The following is a 15,827-nucleotide window of genomic DNA, read 5'->3' as shown; positions in this document are numbered from 1 at the left end:
ATTTATATTCCTTTGGGTATATACCCAGAAATGGGATTGCTGGTTTGAATGGCTATCCCAGCATCATTTATTAAAATGGAAATCCTAGGCCGGGTGCTGTGGCTCATGCCTGTAATCCCAGCACTTTGGGAGGCTGAGGCAGGTGGATCATGAGGTCAGGAGATTGAGACCATCCTGGCCAATATGGTAAAACTCTATCTCTACTAAAATACAAAAAATTATCCTGGTGTAGTGGCATGCGCCTGTGGTCCCAGCTACTTGGGAGGCTGAGGAAGGGGAATCACTTGAACCTGGGAGGTGGATGTTGCAGTGAACCAAGATTATGCCCCTGTGCTCCAGTCTGGCAATGGAATAAGACTGTCTAAAGAAAAAAAAGAAAGAAAGAAAGAAAAGGGAATCCTTTCTCCTTTGTCAACTTTGTTGAAGATCAGATGGATGTAGGTGTGTGGTCTTATTTCTGGGCTTTCTATTCTATTTCATTGGTCGATGTGTCTGTTTTTGTAACAGTACCATGCTGCTTTGGTTACTGAACCCCTGTAGTATAGTTCGAAGTTGGATAGCATGATGCCTCCAGCTTTGTCCTTTTGCTTAAGATTGCCTTAGCAATTCAGGCTCTTTTTTAGTTCCACATGAATTTTAAAATAGTTCTTTTCTAGTTTTGTGAAGAATGCCATTGGTAGTTTGATAGAAATAGCATTGAATCTATAAATTGCTTTATAATAACATTAAATCTATAAATGGCAGTATGACCATTTTAATGATATTGATTCTTCCTGTCCATGAGCATGGACTATTTTTACATTTGCTTGTGTCATTTCTGATTTTTTTGAGCAGTGCTTTGTAGTTCTTCTTGTTGAGATCTTTACCTCCCTGGTTAGATATATCAGTATTTTATTTTTTGTGGCAATTGTGAATGGAAGTTCATTCATGATTTAGCTCTTGACTTGCCTGTTGTTGGTGTACAGAAAAGATAGTGATTATTGCACATTGATTTTGTGTCCTGAGACTTTGCTAAAGTTATTTATCTGCTTAAGAAGTTTTTGGGCTGAGATGATGGGGTTTTCTAGATATAGGATCATGTTATCTGAAAATAGAGATAGTTTGACTTCCTCTCTTCCTATTTGAATGCAGTTTATGTTTCTTACCTGATCGCCCTGGCTAGAACTTCCAATACTGTAAATAGGAGTGGTGAGAGAGGGCATCCTTGTCTTGTGCTGGTTTTCAAGGGGAATGCTTCCAGTGTTTGCCCATTTACTATAATGTTGGCTGTGGATTTCTCATACATGGCTCTTATTATTTTGAGGTAAGCTCCTTTAATATGCAGTTTACTGAGAGTTTTTTTTTTTTTTAACATGAATGGATGTTGAATTTTATTAAAAGCCTTTTCTGTATCTATGGAGATAATCATGTGGTTTCTTTCGTTAGTTCTGTTTATGTGATGAATCACATTTATTGGTTTGTGTATGTTAAAGCAGTCTTGCATCCTGGAGATGAAGCTTTCTTGATTGTGGTGGATAAACTTTTTGATATGCTGCTGTATTCAGTTTGCCAGTATTTTGTTGAGGATTTTTGCATCAATATTCATCAAGGATATTGGCTTGAAGTTTCCTTTTTTTGTTGTATCTCTGCCAAGTTTTGGTATCAGGATGATGCTGGCCTCATAGCATGAGTTGGGGAGCAGTTTCTCCTTTTCAATTTTTTTTACAATAGTTTCAATGAGAATGATACTAGTTCTTCTTTGTAGATCTGGTAAAATTCAGCTGTAAATTAATCTGTTCTTGGTCTTTTTTTGGTTGGTAGGTTATTTATTATTGCCTCAATTTCAGAACTCATCACTGGCCAGTTTCTTACTAGTTCCGTCTTGGGAGGGTATATGTATACAGGAATTTATACATTTCTTCTAGATTTTATGGCTTAGGTGCAAGAAATGTTTATAATATTTCTTGGATGGTTGTTTGCATTTCTGTGCAGTCAGGGGTAATATTCTCCTTTTCATTTCTGATTATGTTTATTTAAATCTTTTCTCTTTTATTCTTTATTAGTCTAGCTAGTGGGCTATTTTAATAAGTTTTTTCAAAAAAACAGCTCCTGAATTCACTGATCTTCTGAATGGGTTTTCACATTTCTTATCTTCTTCAGTTCAGCTCTGATTTTGGTTATTTCTTGTCTTCTGCTGGCTTTGGGATTTGTTTGCTCTTGGTTCTCCAGTTCTTTCAGTTGTGATGTTAGGTTGTTAACTGAAGATCTTTCTAACATCTTGATGTGGGCATTTAGTGCTATAAATTTCCCTATTAACACTGTGTTAGCTGTGTCCCGAAGATTCTGAAATGTTGTATCTTTGTTATCATTAGTTTCAAAGAACTTGGTTTCTGCCTTAATTTCATTATATACCCAAATGTCATTCAGGAGTAGGTTATTCAATTTCTATGTAATTCTATGGTTTTTAAGTGGATTTCTTAGTCTTGAATTCTAACTTGCTTGCACTGCTGTCTGAGAGACTGTTATGGTTTCAGTTCTTTTGCATTTGCTGAGGAGTGTTTTACTTTTGATCAATTTCAGACTAAGTGCCATGTGATGAGAAGAATGTATATGCTGCTGTTTTTAGGTGGAGAGTTCTGCAGATGTCTTACCAGGTTTGCATGACCCAGAGCTGAGTTCAGGTCCTAAATATCTTTGTTAATTTTCTGTCTTGATGATCTAATATTGTCAGTGGAATGTTAAAATCTCCCACTATTATTTAGATGTGTAAGTCTAAATCTCTTTGAAGGTATCTAAGAACTTACTTTATGAATCTGGGTGCTCCTGTGTTGGATGCATATATATTTAGGATACTTAGATTTTCTTGTTCAATTGAACCCTTTATCATTATGTAATGCCCTTTTTTGTCTTTTTTGATCTTTGTTGATTTAAAGCTTGTTGTGTCACAGACTAGAATTGCAACCCCTACTTTTTTCTGTTTTCCATTTGCTTGGTAGATTTTCCTCCATCCCTTTATTTTGAACCTATGTGTGTCACTGCATGTGAGATGGGTCTCTCTTGAAAATAGCACACCGATAGGTCTTGGTTCTTTATCCACTTGTCACTCTGTATCTTTTAACTGGGGCATTTAGTCCATTTACATTTAAGGTTAGAATTGTTATGTTTGGATTTGATCCTGTCATCATGATACTAGCTGGTTATTTTGCAGAATTGTTTATGTGGTTGCTTTATGACATCATTGGTCTGTGTACTTCAGTGTGTTTTGGTAGTGGCTGGTAATGGTGTTTCCTTTTCATTTTAGTGCTTCCTTCAGGAGCTCTTTTAACGAATGTCTGGTGGTGTCAAATTCCCTCAGCATTTGGTTGTCTGAAAGGATTTTACCTTTCCTTCAATTATGAAGCTTATTTTGGGGGTATGAAATTCTGGTTTGACATTTCTTTTCTCTAAGAATATTGAATATTGGCCTCCAATCTGTTCTGGCTTGTACAGTTTCTGCTGAGAGGTCCATTATTAGACTAATGGGCTTCCCTTTGTAGGTGTAGGTGACCTAAACTTTTTCTCTAGCTGCCTTTAACATTTTTCTTTCATTTGGATCTTGGAGAATCTGATGATTATGTGTCTTGGGGATGATCTTCTTGTGGAGTATCTTAATGAAGTTCTCTGCATTTCCTGAATTTGAATGTTGGCCTGTCTAGCTAGGTTGGAGAAGAATCTCTTTGACCTGATAGAGCTGAAAAACACACTACAAGAATTTCATAATACAATCACTGAATGATATCCTGAAATATGTTTTCCAAATTGGTTCTGTTCTCCCCATCTCTTTCAGATACACCAATTAATCATAGATTTGGTCTTTTTACATAATCCCATTCTCCAGTTTTTTGAGGTTTTGTTCAGACTTTTCATTCTTTTTTTCTCTATTCTTGTATGCCTGTCTTATTTCAAAAGGACAGTCTTCAGTCTCCTTTTCTCTGGTTGGTCTATTCTGCTATTAATACTTGTGATTGCATTATGAAATTCTTGTAATGTGTTTTTCAGCTCTACCAGGTTAGTTACATTCTTCATTATGCTGACTATTTTCTCTGCCAATTCCTGCAAAGTTTTATCGTGATTTTTAGGTCCCCCCGATTGAGTTACAACGTGCTCATTTAACTCAGTGAACTTCATTATTATCCACATTCTGAAGCTTACTTTTGTCATCTGAACCATCTCAGCTTCACCCAAGTCAGTAGGAATGGGATTGGGAGCCTGCTTAGAGAAGCAGTCTGGCCATGCCTTTGTAGAACAACTGTGCTGTGCTGGGGTACCACTTCTGCACAGTCAGCTTGAGCTCTCCAAAGCCCGCAGGCTAGAACATCTAAATCTCCCAAACAGTAAAGATGGTGGCCCACCCATACCCCCAGAAACTTTGCCCCAGGGAGAATTCATATCTCTGTAGTCCAGAGAACATCGGCAGAGATGGCTGCAGGCCCCAGATGGAAGGTCCTGCCCAGTGAGGAGGAATAGTTTGGGGACTTGCTTAAAGAAGCAGTCTGGCCACATTTTGGTAAAGCAGCTGTACTGTGCCAGGGGACCCCTTCCACCCCTGGTTGTTGTGGACTCTTCAAAGCCTGCAGGTTGGAACAATTGAGTTGCCCAAACAGGAAAGATAGAGGCTCGTCCCTCCCCCCAGGAAATCCATCTCAGGTAGATGCGACACTGTTGCGGGTGGCTGGCTGGAATTCCTAGCCGGTGAGTCTTATCCTGTGAGGCTCTCTGGAAGTGGGGCCTGTAGACTGTCACTGCTTGGTCCCCTGGATTCAGCCTTTCTCCTAAAAGTATGTACAGAAGTTTAACTTCCCATTTTGCTGGGTTACTTTTCCTAGTTACTTTTGCTGGGGAGCCCAAAGCTGGAGTATGTAAAGCTCCCAGGCCCCTGTGCATGCCTGAGGGGCTGCTCTGCTGAGACTCCATGTAGTTCTGTGTGTCAGACTGACAGTCCTGGTGGAGTGAGTTCATGAGGGGATCTCCTAAGCTGAGGGTTGCAAAGATTTGTGGGAGACTCGAGGTTTACTGGGGTTGCACATTCACTCATCACTTCCCTGGGAGGGGGAGGTTCCCTTGGCTCCATGTTGCTCCTGGGTGGGCCATCGTTTCGCCTTGCTTTTCTTCATTCTCTGTGGGTCGAATTGCATTCTTGATTAGTCCCAATAAGAGTACCTGGATATTTCAGTCAAAAGTGCTGTATTTACTTGCCCCTTTCCTTCCTCTTCGTGAGAGCCACATACCCTAGCAGCTTCTAGTTGGCCATCTTAATCACTTCCCCTCTTTTTTAAAAAAAAAAAGAGATGGGGGTGGATCTCACCATGTTGCCCAGGCTGAACTCAAACTCCTGGATTCAAACCTTCTGCCTAAGCCTCCCAAGTAGCTGGGACCACAGGCATATCCTACAGGCATATCTTGCCTGGCTTTAGTTCTGGTATAGGACTTCTAAGGGCCTTTGAACACTAAGGTGTATTGTTAATAACCAAGGGGTTATGTGGTATAAAAAGTTTCTGGGATTTGCTGGACCACAGAATATTTCTTATTAAAGAGCATAGTTTTCACAGATTCCACAGAACTCATGATGGGAAACACTGTGAGCATTTTTCCCACTCCCAGAATGTTAACCATCAACTGCATTGTGAATTTTTTTTCTACCTTGACCTCTCTTCATATTATTGTTCCAACAACTTTTTCTTCTACTGCTTTCCTCTTACTTCCTTAGTATCAAGTAAGAATTGATTATTTTTTACTCACTACCTCCATGCCAGTCAAGCACTTACCCTATTGCTCAAGTCTTATGGACATGCCACTTTCTCCACAGTGGTTCCTGATCATGCTAGATGGAAGTGCTTTCTCCTTTTTCTAAAAGCAGGAGGGACCCATAGAAGTGACAGAGTCGACATCTTGCCCAATATTGTTATTATAGTTTCATATTCCCTCTATTTATCCCTCTGTTCATCTCTGAGATTGGTAACTTCCTGAGGGCTGTATCTATGCACTTTGTACCAGCAAGAAATACTCAGAAATGCAAGTAACAGAGAATCTAACATAGATGGACTTAAACAATGAGGAAATTCCTTTCATCGCATAACAAGAAGCTCAGAGGAAAGGTGGCACCAGGGTTGATTAATACAGTGTTCAATGTTGCTATCAAGACTCTGATGTACTTTCCCAGTCCTCATACTCACTAACCTTGTGTCCCAGGTGTCACATCTGACCACAACAAGGTTAAAGGGAAGGAGGGAGCCGCCGTGCCTGTAGGTGCTTTTTAGGATTGCACATTTTCCCAAGAAGCAACCCTCCCCTCTCACATCTCACTGGACAGAACAAGATCACAAGCCTTCCTGAAACCAATTGCCAGCAAAAGAACAGGATTTTCCACTGGACTGACTTAGGCACGTCCACCAAACTGTGATTTGGGTCATGATCAGTGAGGAAGAGAGACATGAACAAAATAAATGTTCCATTAGCAAGGTGGGAATGGCATATGCTATTCCTTAATATTCTTCTGTTCAGCCCCCACAGAGTACACTGCACATTCTATAGACTTGCTAAGTGAGTAAAGGATGGACAAAGGGTTGTGCCAAAGGCGTTTGGTCAAGATTTTATAACTTGTTACCTGTCTACTACTTTTCCTGACTTACTATGGGGAAGATTAAAAGTTTACCTTACAGTGGAAATATCCACAGGTGAACATTTATAGTTGTTAATTGTATATTCTAAATACTAAAGCTTTTTCTCCCTGTACTCTTTACACCAGTAATATCAGGAACTAGGGATATAATAGAATCATTTTGAATAAAGGTCTCCAAGGGAATTTGCAATGATAAAATCAAAATAACATAAAATAGATTCTAAATTAAGATTTTCATTGTTTTCCTCAAAAAATTATACTGTTGGGAAGCTTCTTTTTTATTTCCTCACGTCCAAGATAGCAACTGTATTTCGTTGTAAGTGATTTGATGCCAATAGTTGAGTCAGTCTGTATTTTAACTTAGTATTTCCTCCAGATATTCTTTGAACATGTGTCAACAGGAAAGAGCATGTTTCAAAATCCACTTCTGCCCATTTCTCTCTTAATAAACAAAATGAAGTTTTAATATCTCTTTTTTGGTTCCCTTTACACATTCTGAAATTTGCCAAAAAAACCCAGAAAGGTCAGAACTGGTCAAATCAATTCAAGATTAAATTTGGAAGCAGGTGAAATTGGCCACAGAGATCCTGTCATCTCTACTTTCAGTAGTTCTGTTTCTCTGAATAGTCCTTTTCTGCAGGGGTTTAGTTGTCAGCAAATATCCACCACCATCTCACTGCTCAAGAATAAAGTGTTGTCACTTTTCAGCGTATTCTCATTTCATTTAGTGTTTCCTAAATATTACAAAAAATTGAAGATTCAGTGGAAGGATTTCCAATGATGAGATGCCCAGTGTGGTGACAGGGATGGAAATAGTTACGGTTGAGAATATTCCTTGTTCCTGTTAAGTCACACCACACAGACATCGCCTACTTTGAGTAGTAACAATCAGGCTCTAGGCATAATGTTTTGTTTTTACATGTTGTTGGGTCCCAGATGAGCCAGAAGCCTTTGTGTGGTTGTTGCCTGGGGATATTTAAAACTGTCACACTAGAAGGGCTAAGGAAATGTATTTCTGCCCAATGTGTATATATGTTGTGTGGAAGATGACTAGAGAAATATTTTAAAATTTGCATTTCAGTCAGAAAGTACTCTTTTCACTAACATGAGTTTTAAACACCTCTCTGAAGAAGCAAAGAACCTCACTCTTTAGTGAGGTCCCCAGGCAGAGTATGGGGCTTTGGGTCTACAGATTGCGTTCACATGCACGTATACACACACACACATGAATGCACACAGGTATACAAGCCATTTCCAGGGTAAGAATAATGGAAGTCAGGCAGTGGGATAGTGTGATGTTAGGGAAGAAGGTCTAGTCCTGGAATGGGACCTCCTCTATGTTCCTAACTTGCTTTAAGAGCAAAGTCTTCTGGAGTCAGAAGTCAGACAAATATCCCTGTGACTCACTCAATAAGACTCAAGGACCCAAGCCAGCAGGTTGCAGTGCTGGCTGACATTATGCAAAAAACAAAACAACCTAACCAAAGCCAAGGATGCTTGTTGTGGGATCCAAACCAAAGTGCTCAAAGTGTTCTATAAGACAAGGAAGTTTTCAATAATTCATAATTCAGGGAGGAAGGAAAACTCTCCTGGCAGACCAGTCAGCTTTCCATTCCAGACATATAGAACACTTCCATTGTTTATTCTTAAGGCTTTTGTTCCCAGAATGTTGTTTTATGAATATGTCAGAAGAGATCCAGAGAAAGGAGACTGGTGAGGAGGAAGATTACTTGCATCCAAATGACCAATACTCTTGCAGAAAACTGATGGGAAATCTCTGGGTCAAAAACAAGTAGATGATAAACCTGTCTTTCATTTTAGAAATAATTTTCTGGGGGAAATCTCTTTATTTTCAAATTTTAAAGTAGTGATAATAACCACTGGCAGCAATTGGCATCCTGAACTATATTTTCAACTTATCAAATAAAGATTACTCTTCCGACGGGAAAACAAGGAATAAGAGAAGTAGGCAGCCAGCATTTTGCCAAGTGAATCAGAGCAAAGCAAAGACCCCATGGTGATTTAGCAATGAAGGCTCAATCCCTGCTGAAATCTATCCCATAAACAGAGAATCAAGTAAGTCTGGATATAAAACAAGATCAACAGGGAACATACATAGGATTATCAGAATGTTGACAATGCAAGTAAGAGACAAGAGAGAATTCAGGCAAGTCTACAACAGGGATTATTCTTGCATTAGTTCATTTTCATGCTGCTGATGAAGACATACACGAGACTGGGTATTTACAAAGAAAAAGAGGTTTAGTGGATGCACAGTTCCATGTGCTGGGAGACCTCACAATCATGGCGGAAAGTGAAGGGCATGTCTTATATGTGGCAGGCAAGAGAGAATGAGAGCCAAGGGAAAGATGAAACCCCTTATAAATCATCAGATATTGTGAGACTTAGTCACGACCATGAGAACAGTATGGGAGAAACTGCCCCCATGATTCAACTGTCCCTCCCACAACATGGGAGCTACAGTTGAAGATGAGATTTGGTTGGGGACACAGTCAAACCATATCAATTCTGTTTTCTCTAATTCATTAGTGAATACAAAGTATATACCTGAACCTGCATCACTTACTACTTTGGAGTATGTATATACACACATATGGATATGTTTATGTGTTTTTCAAGGTAATTGTTTAGTAAATTTGATATAATTGGATTCAATAATTATTAACAGGTCCTTTGATTGTCTAATGTTTTGAGTTAAAGAAATAGAATGACTCTCCAGGCAGAACAAAATCCACCTGAGTATGGAAGTGAATTATAGCACTTCTTATCCTGAGTATGGAAGTCCATTACAGCACTTCTTTCAGGATATTGTTTTAACAAAGCACATAAATATGTCTGCATGGACCACAAGTGTTAGAACCACTGTGATTCCTCTTTCAGTCATATCCTGCCAGAATTATTATTATTATTTTTTGAGACAAGGTTTTGCTGTGTCACCCAGGCTGGATGGAGTACAGTGGTGAGATCTCAGCTCACTGCAACCTCCACCTCCAGGGCTCAAACAGTCTTCTCAAATCAGCTTCCTGAGTAGCTGAGACTATAGGCATGCACCACCATGCTCCATTAATTTTTGTATTTCTGGTAGAGATGGGGTTTTGCCATGTTGCCCAGGCTGGTCTCAAACTCCTGGGCTGAAGTGACCCTCCTGCCTCAGCCTCCCAAAGTGAATGTTTCAGAAGAGATCCAGAGAAAGGAGACTGGTGATGAGGATTCCAGGCATGTGCTACCATGCCTGGCCTCTTTCAGGGAATTGCATCTCACTCAGGTAGTTCAGATAAGAGATTTAATAAGGGGACAACTCCCACAGGTGCTGTCAGGGCTGAGGGACTTGAGGCACCCAGGGATATGCAAAGGCAGGAAGCTGCTCCTGATAGCCCAGCAAGAGCTGAGCTGTGGAGGAGGGGCTGCTCAGCAGGAGCTGTAAGCACTGAAGGATACAGGCCCTGCCAGAAACACAGGCCAGAGCATAGGGAAGAGATATAATGACCCCGTCGTCTTCCTCTGATCCTCTGTGGGTGTCTCCTAAAGGCCAAACCCAGCCAGATGCTGAGGGCAGGGGTGCCTGGGTGATATAGTCCATAGAGGGCACAGGCAGGGCAGTAAAGAGCAGAGATTGGATTTGGGGTGGGTGGGGAGAAATGGAGAAAACACACATGATAGTTTAGAAATCTGTTTTTTGTGCTCAGATAGAAAAGTCCAAATTTCTTTTCTGGCCATAGGCAGGGCCCAGGTGGGCAGTGTGGGTGGCAGGTATGTGACCGTATAGAGTGGCTTACATCTAGTAGAGGTAATGGTTAGCTTGTTAAAGGTGATTGGCTGAATTCCCCGGAAAAGATGGGGCCTCTCCATGGAAGCCTAGCTGCCCCAGTGCTTATGACAATCAATCCTGGTCAGCCTACGATCAAGCCAGGAGAGGGGCTGGTGCTTCTCCCACCACGAATGCTGCCTTGGGGTATTCCGCAGCTAGCTTACACATCCTGGAGCCACAAGCCTCAATCTCAGCCTCCACAGTGCCAGGAAAGAGCAGCTTCTAAGCATGCATGCTGAGCAATGGTATAGGGCTGGAGTTGGGTACTGACAAGTCATGTTACTCTTGTTTCCCGTCTCTGATCACACAAGGGAAGGAGCTGGAAAGCTGTGCAGCCCAAAGTCTAGTTCTGTTTGACTTCTGTGCACTGCTGTACGTGGGTCACTGGGAAACTGATCCTGTCTCCCCTGGGAACTCTGCTTTGTCAAATCTGGTGTATGTGGACTACTTTGCCATTTGCTCTTGTTTGCAAGATGCTGGTGGTGAAGCTCAGAATAGTATAAGTGGCAGCGGGGCTCCCACAGCTGACATGGACAGTTCTCCTGTTCCTCAGACCTCTAGCCAGCACCTCCTTTAATCAACTGCATGCCAGCTCATGGAGCCAAGATGACTGCACACTATGATGTTTTGCAAAGTGAGATGATCAGTGGGATGAATACTGAATGAATACTGACTCAGGATGTTTGACATTAGTGCCTCACCTGTGGCTCAGTGGGCAGACATCACAATGGGCTGACAAATTTAAAAGGAAAAGCAAAATAGATGTGCCCATGAAAAACATGGTTACATAAATGCCCTTGAATAAATTAGTAATATTTATTTGTGGTACACTGTAAGTTGCTCAATGATGTCCATATTTATTTCTGACTGCTTTGCAAGTGGCTCAATTTTGTTTTTCATTCCTCCATTGGAAATAAAGCTTTGACTTCCATTCATTTTGTTTGGGCGGAAGGTATTGTGGGGAAAATGTGGCTTTTCTATTGCACTGAAGCCCACTTTGTCAGGGATCCAAGTGGCTATAGCAACTAAGTCTCCTGTTGAATCTTCCTGTAGACTCAATCCCTGAAAATTAATTGGAACAGATTGGAGAGGGCTCTGTGAAATGCGTCTTTTGGTTTCAGGGGGGCAGTGAGCTGGAAGGCTCATCCGTTCTTTGATCCTTCATGACTTCTCTGATCCTGCAAGTCGGTGTGACTCATCTCATACAAGGTTTTGTTGTTTCACTCCCTTGGAAACTGTTGGACTGTTATAAATAAAGCCCACTCCTAGCTGTCTTGACCTTCAGCCTCTCAACTGGATTCTGCAGACCTGAAAGCCTCTAGAACCCCGGACGAGTGCTGAGGACTCTTTCCAAATGTGCAAGGCCATGTCTGTAAAAACAAACCACTTTGTGTGGTATTAAATTGATTTCTTTAAATGGGATGAATCAAGCTTCATTCTTTCCCTTGAATCAAAGGTTTGGTGGGTGGAGAGACAGCTTGAACTTCTGTCACTTCCCGGGGACCATCGTGTATCCGCTTGGGTACTCTAAGGAGACCAGGAATCACGGGGTCATGGGGAGCTGGGGCAGTAGGGATGTCTCTTGGAGGTCCTGCCGAAGGCCATGTTGTCATCAACATATTTCGAGTGCTCACTACTTGCCAGGTATTGAGGTAGCTATTCTTGTTTGTCTCTTTTTACATCTGGGGAAGTAGAAGCCCAGAGATTTAAACATTGTGCTCAGTTTGTACAGTTAGTAAGTTGTATACTCAGGATTCAAACTTGGGTGGTCTGCCTTCAGAGCATATGCTCTATACTGTGAAATCAGTCTGCTGCTTCCACCTCCTTTTAATTCCTGATGGAGAAGGCAGGACTCACAGGGAGTGGTGCGCTTGGTACAAGAGAGGGTGTTAGGCAGGGAGGATGAGGGTAGAGAGGAAGGTGACTTTATAAACTCTTACTCACTAATGTGCTAGTGATGCAATGTTACAGTGACCTCTGGCATTTTAATTTTAAAAGAGGTTGAAGAGGCCAGGCACGGTGGCTCATTCCTGTAATCCCAGCATTTGGGAGGCCAAGGCGGGCAGATCGCCTGAGGTCAAGAGTTCGAGACCAGCCTAACCAACATGGTGAAACCCTGTCTCTAGTAAAAATATTAAAAAATTAGCTGGGCGTAGTGGTGGGCGCCTGTAATCCCAGCAACTCAGGAGGCTGAGGCAGGTGAATCACTTGAACCCGGGAGTTGCAGTGAGCCAAGATCACACCTCTGCACTCCAACATGGGTGACAGAGTGACACTCCATCTCAAAAAAAAAAAAAAAGAAAAGAAAAAGAAAAAAACGATTGAAGAGAGAGAGAGAGCCCTCCTTAAACACCACTCCTTGAGACCTTGGGCGGGTGGGAGGAAGCTGAAGGAAGCGGGTGAGGACTATCCCATTTGCTTTCTCTTGGAGGACTGGGCTGTATGGAGCTGGTCTCTGAAGTTTGCTTTTTTGAGGCATGTCGTTTATTGAGCGTCTAGGATGTGTAGGACCTAAGCCAGGTGTTGTGAAAACCACTATGATGAGCATAAAACGGTTCTTGCTCACTGGGAACTAGATGGCCCCTGCTGTAGAGGACTGTGCAAGGAGTCCAGAAATGCAAAATTTGGGTTGGGTAAGGGATTAATTTGGGCCTGGAGGAAGTTAGTGAGGGCATGAAAGAGCCTCTGGCATTCCAGCCTTGCCCCTTGAAGGGTGAGGTGTTCTGGTGGGTAGAGAAGAGTTAAGCAGGTGGTTGAAGGGGAGCAGGCCCAGTTCCAGGCCATGTTTACCGTTAAGTATGGATGACAGTGAATGGAATGTTTGTGTCTCCCCCAAATCTATATGTTGAAATCTTAATCCCCAAAATAATTGTATTACAAGGTGGGGTCTTTGGGAGGTAATTGGGGCATGAAGTTTGAACCGTTATGCATGAAATTAGTGCCCTTATAAAAGGGGCCCCAGAGACCTCTCTTGCTCTCTTTCTACCATGTGAGGATACAAGGATAATTTGGCAATCTGTAGCCCAGAAGAGGGTTCTTACTAGAAGCTGACCATGCTGACACCCTTATCTCAGACTTCCAGCCTCTGGAACTGAAACATAAGTTTCTGTTGTTTATAAGCCACCCAGTTTGTGGTACTTTAGTATAGTAATGCGAAACTGACCAAGGCATGGATACGTTTGCCTACATTCTGGCCCATTTTGTTTCCTATAAAAAGAAAACCTTAGCAAGTTAATAGACTGTAAATAGCAATGTTGTATACTACTGTGGAGAGATTAAAAAAAAAAGTTTAAAAAATATTTACTTGAAAATAAATTATAAAATTCCAAGTAATCAAATATTTAAAAACTTTGGTTTCTTTGGCAGTTGAATAAACAATTCTTCCTGAACCACTTCTTAAATTAGATTTTTTCTAGCTCTAAATTCAGAGTTCTGGTGTATTTAGGGCTTGGGGAGTTTTCTGGGGCCACATTTACTGCTTCTCCTTTCCACCTCTTCTTTTCAGGTATTGAAGGCTTCTGATCAGCTGCATATTATAATTGCCCTAGCAGTGGGACTGTGTGTGGAAGGAAGCATTACTTTGTGTTTTGAAGTCTTGAACTCTCTTAACTGAATGTGAAATGCTCTGGTATGTATCCTGTCCCTCAAAGGGGAAAGGTGCTCTCCTGCAGCAGGTCTGTGTGGCTTTCAAATTGAAAGTGAACAGTTTTGGAGGCTCTCCATGTAGGGTTATTTGATCAAGTGAATCCCTCAAAGTTTTGTTGTTGTTGCTGCTGCCGTTGTTTATGTGTGTGTGTGTGTGTGTGTGTTTGTGTGTGTGTGTGTGTGTGTATTTCAAGCAATTAGGGGAGGTTACCATGGCAAGAATACCACACATGTAACCTCCTCTTCCAAACAGCATTACTCAGTGATGTTCTCTCAGGCCCCTTCAAAGTGTCCTTCAGTATTCCCTGGGAGGATCAGATGTCCTACATTTTCTTGTTTTTAGCATACGTTCTTGTCCAAATATGGGATGCTTGAAAGTTTTGGCCTTATTTAAAGTTGTGTTATTTTAAATTAGTAGAATGAAGGCATTAATACTTTAAAAAATAGCCTGGGTCATCAAATTATCCATTTGTAATAACTGTTGATCTCCCATAGACCAGCTTTCTAGACTACGCCACATAAAGGTTGAAATTTTGACTTGCTGTCTGGAGAACACTTTGAATAGAGAAAGCTCAAAGTACCTTGGATTCCTTTCATTCTTGGGGTCATTGTTTGGTGTTTTATTCAATGAGTACTTCCTAAATATGTTTACAGAGGAAGACAGGCTCAGCATGTTATCTGGAAGTGGCAGTGTACACTCAGACGCATGATATGCTGTTAGAAATGTAAGCTGGAGGGGGTATATGAGTGTGCAATTTGAAACTGAGAGTACAATATTAAACTTGGGTTTTTACAGCACATATATATTACCCCAAAATACCTCCAGTCAGACCAAGTTAGGATGATGTTTGTTAGGCAACTTGTGAGAGTAAGGTCTTAGATTTCATAATGTAAAGTCCTACTAGGAGATTAAAGATTGATAAAACAGAATACATTCTGCTGCTAGGTAAATCGTTGATGGCAAGTCAACAAAAATAAAAACAGATCTATTTAGGCAACAATCATATTCCATTGCATCTAAGATGGCATCAATGTGATATGTACCATTATTTTGAGTGTATCATTAAGGAAAAAAATTCTTCCAATTAATCTCTGATATAATGCTTTTGTAGCACTAGAATTTTTTATTTTAATTTTTTATTTCTGTAGATTTTTGGGAAAGAGTATTTGGTTACACAGGTAAGTTCTTCAGTGGTGATTTGTGAGATTTTGGTGTACCCATCACCCAAGCAGTATACATTGCACCCAATTTGTATCTTTTTATCCCTCACCACCTTACCACCCTTTCTCCCAAGTCCCCAAAGTCCACTGTGTCATTCTTATGCCTTTGCATCCTCATAGCTTAGTTCCCACTTATGAGTGAGAACCTACGATGTTTGATTTTCCATTTCTAAGTTACTTCACTTAGAACAATAGTCTTCAATCCCATTCAGGTTGCAGCAAATGCTGTTAATTCATTCCTTTTTATGACTGAGTAGTATTCCATTGTGTATATCTCCATCTATCTATCTATCTATCTATCTATCTATCTATCTATCTATCCATCCATCCATCTATCTATCTACCACAGTTTCTTTATCCACTTGTTGATTGATGGGCATTTGGGCTGGTTCCATATTTTTGCAATTGCAGATTGTGCAGCTGTAAACATGTGTAGCACTAGAATTTTTACCTGCACTTACTGAAAACACCCTTTTAGGCTTATTTGGACATAGA

The 15,827-nt window shown here is 41.0% G+C and overlaps 1 protein-coding gene across 1 annotated transcript in view; it reads left to right on the top strand.

Moving 5' to 3' along the window:
- Positions 1-15,827, top strand: part of ESM1 (endothelial cell specific molecule 1) — a 38,899-nt gene that overhangs the window by 8,341 nt on the left and 14,731 nt on the right. Inside the window, exon 2 of the mRNA XM_012437576.3 lies at positions 13,972-14,094. The gene's annotated coding sequence lies outside the window, so the exon portion shown is untranslated. The remainder of the gene's footprint in view (positions 1-13,971; positions 14,095-15,827) is intronic.

This window comes from Aotus nancymaae, unplaced genomic scaffold (genome assembly GCF_030222135.1).
Source record: "Aotus nancymaae isolate 86718 unplaced genomic scaffold, 86718_ANA_hifiasm-v0.15.2.pri h1tg000014l, whole genome shotgun sequence".
Taxonomy (NCBI): domain Eukaryota; kingdom Metazoa; phylum Chordata; class Mammalia; order Primates; family Aotidae; genus Aotus; species Aotus nancymaae.
This window is presented reverse-complemented; position numbering and strand designations above follow the sequence as displayed.